The 13,793-nt window shown below is 39.0% G+C and overlaps 1 protein-coding gene across 9 annotated transcripts in view; it reads left to right on the plus strand.

Annotated features, from left to right (window-relative positions):
- Nucleotides 1-13,793, plus strand: part of FRRS1 (ferric chelate reductase 1) — a 114,507-nt gene that overhangs the window by 43,015 nt on the left and 57,699 nt on the right. Inside the window, exon 1 of one of the 9 annotated variants that reach the window (XM_021088479.1) lies at nt 6,182-6,280. The exons of the other annotated variants lie outside the window; for them this stretch is intronic. The gene's annotated coding sequence lies outside the window, so the exon portion shown is untranslated. Of the gene's footprint in view, nt 1-6,181; nt 6,281-13,793 lie in introns of those variants that run through there. 9 annotated transcript variants of the gene reach the window in all.

The raw sequence follows: 13,793 nt of genomic DNA on the forward strand, positions 1-13,793 counted from the left end.
GGAGAGGATGTGGAGAAAAGGGTACCCACTCACACTGTTGGTGGGAATGTAAATTGGTACAACCACTATGGAAAACAGTAGGGAGGTACCTCAGAAAACTAAATATAGAACTACCATATGACCCAGCAATCCCACTCTTGGGATATATCTGGACAAAACTTTCCTTGAAAAAGACACCTAGCCTTTGATTCTTGTTCTACTCAGGATCTTGTTGGACTGTTCCCCTAGGGTGGCTCTTGGTAGCCTGCCTGTTGGGCCCTTTCTCAAGAGCAGTTCATGATTCCTTGAGGACAGATGTTTCCTGACTCATGTTAGGGTTGGTCTTGGTTCTTTGGCAGCCATGCAGCTTTTGTCTTTGTGGGCCCCTGACTCTTTCTTTTCCCTAAAATCTTCTTTCAGTTTCCCCCAAGTCTTTGTCTTCCAAATTACAATTCATAAGACCCCAAATAAAGCTCTTTGTTCTTTGTAGCCTCCATACTGAGTATTGTTTGATACAATTTAACATCAACTTGGTAACTAAAACAACGGATATTTGTTCTCTCACATTCTGGAGGCCAAATGTCCAAAGTAATATCACTGGGCCAAAGTCAAGATGCTGGGAGAACCACATTCCCTCCAGAGGCTCTTGAGGAGATCTGTTCCTTGTATCTTCCAGCTTCTGGTAGCTGCTGGCATCCTTCTCCACTCTTTACCTCCGGGGTCCCGTTGTCTTCTCCTCTTCTTTTGCATGTAATTTCCTGCCTTTCTTTTAGGAACACTTGTGATTGCAATTAGGGCGCCAAGATAATCTATCTCAATATTCTTTTTTTAATGTTATCATTTTTATTTATTTATTTATTTATTTATTTATTTTCACTTCTACTATAATAAAGCTCTTGATGTGTCCTCCTCTTTTTCTTCTGGAGTGGGATATCTTTTTTAAGGTTTCCAGTCCATTTGGGTGAAGAGTGCTCAGTCTTTAGTTGTGAATTTTGTTGTTTTTAGGAGAGAAGTTGAGCTCCAGTCCTTCTATTCCGCTATCTTCTATCTCAATATTCTTAACTCAATGATATCTGCACCTCCCTGCCCCCTTTTTTGACTTTGTAAGGTATCATTCATAGGTTCCAGGGATTAGGATGTAGATAATATTTTTGGAGGCCATCATTCAGCCTGCTATAAGGGTTGGCAGAGGAGAAAATAGAGTGACTTCTGTTTTTGAATGGTGAGATGTTCGTTATCTTAAAAAGCAGGAAAACAGTACTTGAATTTATTGTTATATAAAGGGCTGCTATTTTATATTGGGTGCTTATTCACATCAAGGAGAGAGTTGAAGCTCTAAAAGTGGAGGTGTTCATGCAAGTCCAAACCAAACTCATCTTCATAAAACATACATTGTTGGGTTTTGGACAAAGAGCATGCTCAAATCAGGTGTCTGGAAAGCTAGGACTGTGTGTCCACAGGAGTAATTATACTCCTGTCCCTCCCTCCCTCCCTTCCTTCCTTCTTTCCTCCCTCCTTCCCATTCTCCCTTTCTTTCTTTCCTTCTTTCCTTCCTTCTTTCTTTCCTTCTTTCCTTCCTTCCTTCTTTCTTTCTTTCCTTCCTTCCTTCCTTGCTTCCTTCCTTCCTCCCTCCCTCCACCTAAGAAATCATAATATATATTAGACTAGATGCACAACCACTTTGTACAAATAGAAGTCAGTATCTAGCACAATATCTGCCGTATAGTAGGTGCTTGATTAAATATTTATTGGATGATTGTGATAAATTTAAGTGACCTTCACCTAATTTTTTTTTTCTGTTCCTCTTCTTGTCCACCAGAAAAGTGCATTCAGAATTCGTCATGGGAGTTCCCATTGTGGCTCAGTGGTTAATGAATCTGACTAGGATCCATGAGGTTGCAGGTTCGATCCCTGGCCTCCCTCAGTAGGTTAAGGATCTGGCATTGCCGTGAGAGGGGGTGTAGGTCACAGGCACAGCTCAGATCTGACGTGGCTGTGGCTGTGGTGTAGGCCAGAGGCTACAGCTCCCGTTCAATCCCTAGCCTGGGAACTTCCATATGCGCCGGGTGCAGCCCTAAAAAAGACAAAAATAAATAAATAAATAAATAATATTTAAAAAAAAAGAGGAATTTGCCATGAAGACCTTACAGAATATATATAGTTCTGGTTGTAACCCCTTATTTTCAGTCTTAGAGTAGGAAAAACAAAGAGCGGAAGTGACTTGTCCAGGATGATCCAGTGTTCTTTTCACCACATTCCGTTGCCTTTTTCATTTGTTTTAAACTGAGGAAGAATAATATGGTTAAAATAGTGTAGTATTTGAGGTCTTTACCCTGTTGGTATTTATTTTCTTTAAAAGCAAAGTGTTTCATTCCATCGGGGCCCAGAGTGATTCATCTAATCATAGCCTTACACGGTGGGCCCATTCTTATACCATGCATGTGCTTCCTGCTGCAGCTTTGGAAACATGTAGTGGCATTTTTTGGATTATCATTATTAATGGGTAGAGGCGGACTGGTGGTATTTAATACCTGGGGTGATGAAATGCCTTGACATTCTCCAAGAGCAGAATGCTGTGTCACAACAAGGAAATATCTCATTTGAAAAGAGTTACCAGAAAGCAGTGTCCTAGCCCACAAAGAGTTATCCTCTATTGTCATGACTTCAGATCATCTCCAAGGGTTTTTTAGTGGAAAAGAATTATGGTGAAAATAAAAACATTTTTTGAAGAGATTAATTTTACCGATAAGTCAAAACTGAGTCTCAGTAATAATGCTAGTTAGTTTTTGAAGACACAGATAGTTCTAGCCAAGGATATGGGTGAAGTGGCAGATATTCTTCAGGATCATTGATCATAAAGTTTTCACATTATTTCAAATAATTTAGGTAATAGGCTGTGTGTAGAGGAGCATAATGTGAAGTGACCTTGAACTGGTGGGTAAGAAAAATATGAAGAAGAATGTTGCTGCTACTAATCTAATGCTGAGAATAGTTTTGAGTTGTCAGAGAACATGTAAAATATGGATTTAGTTACCAGAGTTTGGACAGACATTCATGGATAATTTTGGAACAGTTTCGTATTGCGAAGTGCTTATTGGAAGATGGGGCATTTCATTTATAAAACTTTTTTTTCTTTTAAGTACTGTTTATTAAATACCTTTGTGCCAGCTGTGATGATTTACGGATATTATTTCATTTGACCATTTGTCTATGGAATCTGGATGTTCATTCATTCAGTAATCAGTAGTAAGTGAAAATTTTTTGGGTATGAGAATTACATGATGTGAGTTATGCTTTAGAAAGATTAACATGATAGCCTGTGGAATGGCTAATTAGGTTGATGAGAAACTGGAGGCACTTAGTAGATAATGACCATAGTCCAGTTGAGAACTAATGAGGACATAATCCAGAATGATAGCAGTGGAGATAGAGAAGGGAAGTGAATTTGGATGAGATGGACATAATTAAAGACTGAGTCCATTTTATCTTTTTTTTTTTTTTTTTGTCTTTTGTTGTTGTTGCTATTTCTTGGGCCGCTCCCGCGGCATATGGAGGTTCCCAGGCTAGGGGTTGAATCGGAGCTGTAGCCACCGGCCTACGCCAGAGCCACAGCAACGCGGGATCCGAGCCGCGTCTGCAACCTACACCACAGCTCCCGGCAACGCCGGATCGTTAACCCACTGAGCAAGGGCAGGGACCGAACCCGCAACCTCATGGTTCCTAGTCGGATTCGTTAACCACTGCGCCACGACGGGAACTCCCGACTGAGTCCATTTTAGACAGTGTGTTTGGATTTATTGAGTTGAGGCAGGGTCCACTCTATTGGAGAGGTTCTACTTGAATATAATTTTTGATGAAATGCTGACTATAATAGGAAGGGAAAATTTATAAGTTTGGTCCATCAGACCTCATTCAGACTTGGCAGTGAGGCTCAGTGTAGAGTTTAGTACCTCTGGCTTAGAACTGTGTCTGCCACTTTTCTCTGCCTGCCCTTGGCCGTTTATTTAGCCAGGCACATCCTTAGCCTTCTCAGCTGCAGAATGTCTATAACAAATACCTCTCACCTAGAGTCCTTGTGAGACTTAGATAGGACAATACATATGTCTTGGTCAAAAGGGAAGCTCAACAGAGGGTTATTACTGTTTTTGTATACTTTATTTGCCTTATTCATGCTTATTCTTTCATGAGTGCACAGTGTAGTTTTTCTCAATAGCTGCATGATGTGTTATATGATATTGTGACAGATTGAATGTAGAAGCAGATATGAGAAGCCAGCTGTCTTCCATTAACCCCAGCACAGAAGAGAGCTATAAAGATTTAGACTACTCTTTTCACTAAATTCTTTTTTTTTTTAATTTATTGGGGAATAGTTGACTTAAAAAGTTATGTTAATTTCAGATGTACAGCAAAATCAGTTATCCATATACATATATCCATTCTTTTTCAGATTCTTTTCTCATATAGGTTACTGCACAGTATTGAGTAGGTTTCCCTGTGCTATACAGTAGGTCCTTATTACCTGTCTACTTGTACATAGTATTTTCATTAAATTCTTATTTTTGAAAAACAGTCATAGAAGCCATAGTAAAAGATATATCAACATATAGTGAGTTCATTATTGTCATTTAAATTTGTGGAATTTGTGAGTTAGTATTTAAATATTTCTCACTTTTAATTTTTAGTACAATAGATGTTGACAGATATCAGCCCCATAGCCAAATATCCCTTTGGGAGTGCAATAATTTATAGGAGTTGCAAATGTGTACTGAAATTTTAAAAAAAATTGCAGACTGCTAATTTAGAGGTATGAGAGTGGGATCCAATAGGATAGTATCTGCTTCGCAGAGTCCAAGGTCCATTGAACACTTTAATGAATTTGGTTTCCTTTCTGGCAGCTGGGAAGCAGCTGATGATGAAGGAGCCTGGTAGAGGTGAGCTTCTGGGAGGGAGTGATAAGGGGGATTAAACTGGGGACTTCAAGGGAAATGATAGGCCTGGAGAGGGTGGTTTTAGATAGAGCTAAGCCTCTCCATTCAGTTCTTTCTACAAAATACCATACTGCCTTCTAAAAGCGCTTTAGGTTGAAAGATTATGACCATATATTCTAAGAATTATTCGTTTTATAGACTTTTTATCATGCTTTTGGTATGCAAAGTGTCCACTGGGGACTCTTCCTGGAAAGAGACTAATTATAACTGCAGAAAGTTATGTCACCACCTGAAGCTTTTTGTGGAAGGACTGAGGGTTCAACTGACTTTGTTTCAGCTCATTCACATTCCAAGCAGCTTTAGGATAGAAAACCAGAACTGGGTTTTCCTTATTTAAAGCCTGCCTCTAAGATCCTGTAGAGGGGCTTTTGTTATTTGTGACAAGTTCCTAAGGGAAAAGATTAACACCCTGGTGTTGTCTCCCCTCTCCAAAAGGTTTTAGAGAATTTACTACTGTGGTTTGCCCACCAGTGATCACAGGTCAAGGCGAATGGGACAAAGCCCATTTTCCAGTCTGCGCGTATTAGTCATAGTCTGAAGTGGAGTGTTTAATATTTTCAGAACATTGTCTTTTCCTAGCTCTGAAAATTTTCTTTTGAAAAAGAATCTTGGGAAAAACAAAGGCTAAAGACTTAGGAACAAAAACAAACAAAACTACTAAATTCCAAAGTAAATTTTGAATAATAAAAGAATTCCTTGGCATTATGTCATTTATACTTTCAAAAGTTTCAGTTCTATGCAGTCTGATGCTATTACTCCTTTTGTAATTAATTGAAATAGTTTGCTAAATGCTGTTATTTCCTAAATGGGGTGCCAGATAAAATAGTAAATTTGAATTTCAGAAAAACAATGAACCATTTTTAAACATAATATTGCAAATATTGCATAGGATGATATTTATATTAAAGAATGACCAGTTGTTTATCTGAAATTTGAATTTAACATCCTATACTTTAATTCGCTAAATTTGGCAACCCTTACCTAAGCACAAATAGGTTCTTTTGTTTGTCTTTATTTAGTACTATATACAACAGGTTGTATTTTCAAATGGTTTTGTCGTTAAAGACAAAAACTTAATTTTCTCAGCGAAACAATTATTTGTTGGTAAAAAGTGTTCGTTCGTGTAAAACAGAACCCTTAATTCTCAGAAATGGAGTCCTAAAACTAGCGCTGGCCTGGCAAATCCAGTTTTGCCGCTTAGTTAGAGAAACGTTCCCTTCTCATTATGGGTAAACTGGCTCCACCCAGCTGCTGAAAAGAGAGACAAGTTGCAACAAAACCGGAAGTTAGATAGGCTGTCTTTGCTTCTCAAGGTAAGTGTCGCTTGTTTTCTTTGGGTCAGAACTCTTTGCAAAGCGTTTGAAAATTGAATTTAGCGCGGCGACGGTACTGAGAGAGGGCGCCTGTGCTGACCCCCGGCGGTCAGCGACGCGGGGTGGATGCCTTGTTAACAAAGCATAGTCTGGAGCTTGTGAGCTTGTGTTGAGCTAATGAGTGTTCACGAAGGAGTTAGGTTAATAATATGTCCCATGACTTTGACCAAAGAGCTTTAATCCCATGAAAAGGGTAATTGTAAGTAGAACGTGTTTGAGATCATGAAAAGCATGGACTTTATTCATGCATTAGTGGTTTTTTTGTTTTTTTGTTTTTTAATTTTAGCTATGGAAACTCCCTTCTACATTTAAACCTAATGACATAATTACCTATATGAAGGTACTTAGAACTTTATTTGGTTTTTAAAGTATTTTGTAATTTAGGAATCTTAGTTCCCCCTACTCCTCCACCTTGGGTTTGCCTTTAGAATTTCAGAGAGTCTCTGAGGTGACTAGATGTTATCTCTGCCCTTAATTTTACTTCTTGTCCTGCTGCCCTAGGGGCAAAGGGAAGTTTTCGATTTTTAAATGTAGTATTAGGAATATTTCTCTACAAAGCTAAACTTTTTAGTTCAGATATTTTCTTTTTTCTCTGAATTAAAAAGTGGAAAGATTTGAGTATTGTGTTTGGATAGCGAAGAGGTGGGAGGCTAAAATTTGGTTTATTGATTTATTGAAAACCATGAGTTAGACTTTTTAAAGGATGGTTTCGTTTAAAGAGATGAGTTCTCCTAAGTCTTTTTTTTTTAAGATTTTTTTTAAATGTCCGTTTTACCTAGAATTTAATTCTGTTACCTTGACATCTACGGTTTTTATTTTATTTATTTTAATTTTTTTGTCTTTTTGCTATTTCTTTGGGCCGCTCCCGCGGCATATGGAGGTTCCCAGGCTAGGGGTCGAATCGGAGCTGCAGCCACCAGCCTACGCCAGAGCCACAGCAACTCGGGATCTGAGCCACGTCTGCAACCTACACCACAGCTCATGGCAACGCCGGAACCTTAACCCACTGAGCAAGGGCAGGGACCGAACCCGCAACCTCATGGTTCCTAGTCGGATTCGTTAACCACTGCGCCACGACGGGAACTCCCTTTTTTTTTTTTGGCATTTCTTGGGTTGCTCCCGCGGCATATGGAGAGTCCCAGGCTAGGGGTCTAATCAAAGCTGTAGCTGCCAGCCTAACTGCCAGAGCCACAGCAACACAGGATCCGAGCCGCGTCTGCAACCTACACCGCAGCTCAGGCAACACTGGATCATTAACTCACTGAGCAAGTGCAGGGACTGAACCCACTGAGCAAGGGCAGGGACCGAACCCGCAACCTCATGGTTCCTAGTTGGATTCGTTAACCACTGCACCATGACGGGAACTCCAAGTCTTATAATAAGTCAATATGTTGATGCTTTTGGCTGGCTATACCTCCTATTTCACACCTGTCCACTTCAGTAACATCAGATTTTCTGGAAATCACATATTGCATCACATTGAAAGCTTGCTTTCAAGGTCGCCTGGTAGTCATTATGAAAGGACATCAAGAAATAGGATGGCTTTGCTGCCTCCAGGAATTTGCCTTAAGGCAAATGAACCATTTGGGGCAGAAAAGTGGTGAAATTTTTTATTAGCAAAAACCAAAGCTTTTGGAGCCTTAGAGAGAGGAGGCTGATTAATTTAAGATTTGTGGAATTAGGCAAGATTCCATGAAAAAGATTTTAATGAAAGACGTGGTGTATGGTGGGCAGTGTGCTAGAATTTTTTTTTTTTTTTTTTTTTGTCTTTTTAGGGCCCCACTTGAGGCATATGGAGGTTCCCAGGCTATGGGTTGAATCAGAACTGCAGCCCCTGGCCTACATCAAAGCCACAGCAGATCTGAGCCGCATCTGCCACCTACACCAAAGCTCACAGCAACGCTGGATCGATCCTTTAACCCATTGAACAGAAAGGCCAGGGATTGAACCTTCGTCCTCATGGATACTAGTCAGATTTGTTTCTCCTGAGCCACATGAGAACTCCTCTATTCTAGATGTTTCGAAGATGTTATTTTGTTTCATCTTCACCAGGGTCCTTGATATTGGTATCATTGTCTCTAACTAAATGAGAAATTTAAGGCCGCATGAGGTTAAATAATTCACCAAGGTCAGTCAACACTAAGGTGGTACCTGCTGGATTCAAACTTAGGGCTGGTGTGATTTCAAAGTCCTTACTGCGTACTGCCTCGTAGGACAGACTATTTGATGGTGTTTTAAAGGGATCTTAAAAGAAGAGTAGAGGTTTTATTTATTAAAATGCGAACGCATAAAAACAGTAAAATAACATAGAATAACATAGACTAAAAATAGAAAAATGAAAAAATTATAAACATCTTACAATTCATTTAAAGTGTTTCTTTACAGTCTTCATATAAGCATGTTTTGTAGTGTTTTTTAAATTATAAAGCACTATATGCTTAACAAAGACATGTAATGCAAAGAGGATTAAGAAGTCCATTCTTCCCATATTGAAAACGCTGTCTTACAGGTAACCACTAATGAGAGTGTTTAAAGCTCGGTGTAAAAGTTTTTCTTTTCCCTTTCTTTTTATATATACTTGATACATTACGTATCATTTTGTAATCTGCTTGCTTTCATTTCTCATTGTGGCATGAGTATGTTTCCACCTAAATACATGCAGATTCACGTTTTAGGATTTTTGTGAAGCAAGTACTTGCAAAGCACTTAAAAAACGCCTAGCTCCTAGAAAGCCGTCAGTAATTATTAGCTGTTATTTTTCTCGTTGTCTACTTTATCTCTTTCTTTTAAATGGGCATACAGTATTTTAGAGTTTGGATATAGCCTAGTATGTTTTTGTAACTACCTAAATTGTCTTAAGTGTTTGCTATTACAGGTAATCCTTGAATAATTGCATGGGGTTTTCTTTTTCAAAAAATTGAAGTATAGTTGACTTATATTAGCTTCAGGTGTACAACACAGTAATTTGAATTTTTATGTAATATACTCCATACAAAGTTATTATAAAATAACTGCATAAAATACTCCATACAAAGTTATTATAAAATAACTACATAAAATACTCCATACAAAGTTATTATAAAATGACTGTATTCCTTGTGCTGCACATTGTGGTTTTTTTTTTTTTTTTTTTTTTTTGGTAGGATACATTCCTAGAAGTGAAATTCCTTGCTTAAAGATTAAACATATTTTAGTTTAGTAGGAAACTGTCAAACTTCCTCCAAAAATATCTTGACAATTTATACCCTTTATTTCTCCATATCCTTGCTTATATTGGATATTATCAGGCTTTTACCTTTTGCATGAAATGATAGGCACTGTACATTTGTCTTGTTGACTAGAAGTGTGTTGACAGGCCACCATCAAAATAGGAAAGTCAGATGCAAAAATAATGAGTTTTTTTTTTAGGGCCACACTTGCGACATAGGGAGGTTCCTCCCAGGGTAGGGGTCCAGTCAGAGATGTAGCTGCTTGCCTATGCCATAGCCACAGCAACACGGGATCTGAGCCGCATCTTCAACCTACACCACAGCTTATGGCAACACTGGATCCTTGACCCACTGAATGAGGCCAGGGTCCAAACCCACATCTTCATGGGTCGTAATTGGGTTTGTTAACCACTGAGCCATGAAGGGAACTCCATGAATATCATTTTTGAAAAATTTAACTCATTGTTATCTAAACAGAAATCTATATATAGTTGGAAATTTGAGTCAAAGCATTGTGGAGATGCAGGGTGGTGGCCATTGAAAGATTTGGGAAATATCATTTGGGGGTGGTGCTTGAGGCTCTGGAAGGGATAGCCAAGGGGGAAAGTCTTGGGGATGAGTATCTTCATGTAAAGGTCATGAAGAGGAACCAGACTTAATTGTAACAATTTTTGCAATGAGTATTTCTAACATTTGACCTTGAATGTAGGTAGGCTATTTTTTATTGCTCTCCAAAGTCCATTCTCACTTTTTTCTTTCTACCTTTAGTTCTTTTATTGATCCCATTCAAACTGTGCTCACTCTGAATCCCTTACTTACTAACCGTGTCAGCTTTAAGTGTCTGATGTGAAATCGGATGGCTTCGTGGTTAAAACCTTGGAGTACTTTTCACCACTCATTTGGTGTGGCCCTAGCAAGAATCTTAGTCAGTGCCCTGTTTTACGTGTTGGGACAGAAGTACCCCCCATATCTTTTGAGGAATGTGTGCTAAGTCCTTGACTTGATGCCTGATGTGTTGTAAGCCTTCAGCTCTTCTATGAGATTCTCCTGTACCTCTAAATCTCTACAGTGGAAATTTTTTCCTGTTCTATCCCTATGTGATCTTAGGCAGTGGTTTGTACAATCTCCATGAGCTTCAATTTCCATGCAACAAAAAACCTTCCCCCCCCGACAAGGATTAGGGTTCATACATGTAAAGCAGGTAACTGTGTTGACTGGAATAGAACAGACATTCGGTAAATGGTAACATCGTTTAAATGATAGATTAATAGTATATACTTTGGTTTCATCTATTAATTTTGTGTTTTTAGAGAAGGGTCCATTCCGCTTAGTACCTAACAGTGTTTTGAGGACAGGACTATAGTGGGGGTCATGCTCTATATGTATTAAGATATTTGCTTGAGTCATTTTTCGAGAGCAAATAAGGACGAGTTATTTTCTGAGGATGCCGTGATGAGGGGATCCGAATTAGGTTGGAGAGCTCCCCGTTCCCTTTGCTTCAGTGGTTTTCCCTCTACCTCTCCTTTTACTTTTTCTTGCTTCCATTTAAAGTCTAAATTCTTTTTCAGAATTATTTTTGGCCATTTTAAGTTGTCAAACCTGACAGATCTCAAATTGGTATTCAGTATGCCATTTTTTATGCTCTTTGTTTTTTAGAACCTTCTCTGAAAATGTCATAACTCCTATTGTTAATTTAAAAAATCATTTTTCTCTATGTTTCCTGCTGTGAAAATGGAGTCTGAAACGTTTTAATCTGGGGACGTGGAAATACTTGACCTATTTTTCAGTTTCCCTATAATTTAAGATTCAGCTATCAAAGTCAGTTTAACTCTGGATGTAGAAGTTTTCTATGAAGGTAAAGTTAAATTACTGGAAAGAAGGAAAGCAAATTTTCTGAAATATTTCAGAAAGCTTGAACAAATTAAATGCAGATAAAATAAATATATGAAAACCTCAGTTGTCTAACCACAGCAGTGTTCAAAAGAAATTAGCACATACTGGTGATATGGAAGATTAATAGTGATGACAAATAATGACAATTACCACTTATTGACAAGTTAGTGTTTTTAGGCATTGAAATAGTTGTTTTTATATCCATTCTTTCAAGAGCTTTGGTTCTATGAAAGAAATCTCTGCATTGTTTCTCAGACTCTTAGAGTGCACCCAACATTCTGAATTAAGTAGGCCAATTTGGAGTTCACCTTTGTCGCAGTAAACCCCCATTTGCATTGTTCATTGTGAAATTTGGATCCTTGCTGTATCTGTTTACTTTCCACATCCCTCTGTCTTCAAGGAGGGAGCAGTGATGTTGAGTGAAGAGAATGCAGATGTTGCATTTAGATTTAGGTTCTAACTCTAAGAGTGTGCATGATTTAGGGTACACTCCCGGTCTCAGTATCTTTGTCTCTAAAAATGGATTATATAAGATATAGTAGCTACCAGACTGTCATCAAATACCTGGTACTTTCTTGCTTTTCTTTTTAGGGATGCACCTGGGGCATATGGAGGTTCTCAGGCTAGGGGTCAAATCAGAGCTGTGGCTGCCAGTCTACACCACAGCCACAGCAACATGGGATCCAAGCCACATCTGCAGCCTACACAGCAGCTCACTGCAATGCTGGATCCCCAACCCAGGGGTTGAACACGAATCCTCATGGATGCTAGTTGGATTCGTTTCCGTTGCACCACAAGGGGAACTCCCAATACTTATTTCTTTTTCTTCTTCACACTGTCACCTTTCTTTCCCTCTTTATTGTGACACCGTAATCATTTCCATATTATTATAGAAATTTTACTGCTTCCTGTATATCTACATGCTTAGTTTTAACTTTTCTGACTTTATCAATCTTATCCTTCTATGGTTCTAGCTACTTTCCTAAAACTTTTTCTGCCAGACTCTGCCACTCTACAAGTGAATACTATTTGTACCTCCCACTCCAGTCCTTTTAGGTTTTGGTCACAGGCCTGCCAGGTTTGCCCCAGATCCTAGATGAAATGATGAAATTACACATGTGCTGTGTCTCAGAATTAATTTCTTTTTTTGTTTGTTTGTTTTTTGTCTTTTACCTTTTCTAGGGCTGTTCCTGCGGCATATGGAGGTTCCCAGGCTAGGGGTCTAATCGGAGCTGTAGCTGCCAGCCTACACCACAGCCATAGCAATGCCAGATCGTTAACCCACTGAGCGAGGCCAGGGATTGAACCTGCAACCTCATGGTTCCTAGTCAGATTCGTTAATGACTGAGCCATGATGGGAGCTCCTGGAATTAATTTTGTATTCAACTTGGAATTTCAATTCCAGTTTTTAATGGAAGACATACTATAAATGGTTCGGTTTCTAGGCCAAAAGTCTAGAAGCGAAAGTGGGTTTAACTTATAAATTAATTGAAGAATTTTATACTTATAATGAAGTAAAGGAAAATAATGCCATTGTAATATTAGTAATGAAATAAGAGGAAATATTAGTAATAAAATAAAATGAAAATAATATTGAAAAGAAGTAGTTATTTACTTTAAACATTTACAGTGTGGTTGATGGAAATTCTGAAAGGAGCATTGAGGTGCTTTAGGGATTTCAGTGTCGTTTTTTTTTTTCTTGTCTTTCTGGGTCTGTACCCGCAGCATATGGAAGTTCCCAGGCTAGGGGTCGAATCAGAGTTGCAGCTGCCGGCCTATGCCACAGCCACGGCCATACCAGATCTGAGCTACATCTGTGACCACACCACAGCTCAAGGTAACACCAGATGCCTAAGCCAGTGAGCGAGGCTGGGGATGGATCCTGCGTCCTCATAGATACTTGTTGGGTCTGTTACCACTGAGCCACGATGGAACTCCTGCCATGTTTTAATATTATGGTTATGATGAAATAAATATTCACATTTTAAGGCAAGACAGGAGAAATTTAAACATAACATCTTTGTACTTCCCCTTTGGGCCACCTCCCTTCTCTCTGGTGTGCATTGTGCATCTGCCTTATAGGTTAACTACACTTCTACCAAGACAGAAATACCTGCTCAACCATAAAAATTGATTTTTCTTCTTTTGGCTCCAGCCATGTAGCTCCTTAGAAGATAGCATTCCTCTCTCAGTCCAGTAAGGGGTTGAGGACCACTCACCTTGTGCATGTAGACATTTGTGGGGAGGTTTATGTACACTGCCAACACATGATTCTCCTTAAAGGTAGTGATTGGTGTGGAACAGCCCAGTCACATGACCTGGGGAAATACTGGGTGGCATCTAATGGAGGT

The sequence above is a fragment of the Sus scrofa genome, chromosome 4 (genome assembly GCF_000003025.6).
Source record: "Sus scrofa isolate TJ Tabasco breed Duroc chromosome 4, Sscrofa11.1, whole genome shotgun sequence".
Classification (NCBI taxonomy): domain Eukaryota; kingdom Metazoa; phylum Chordata; class Mammalia; order Artiodactyla; family Suidae; genus Sus; species Sus scrofa.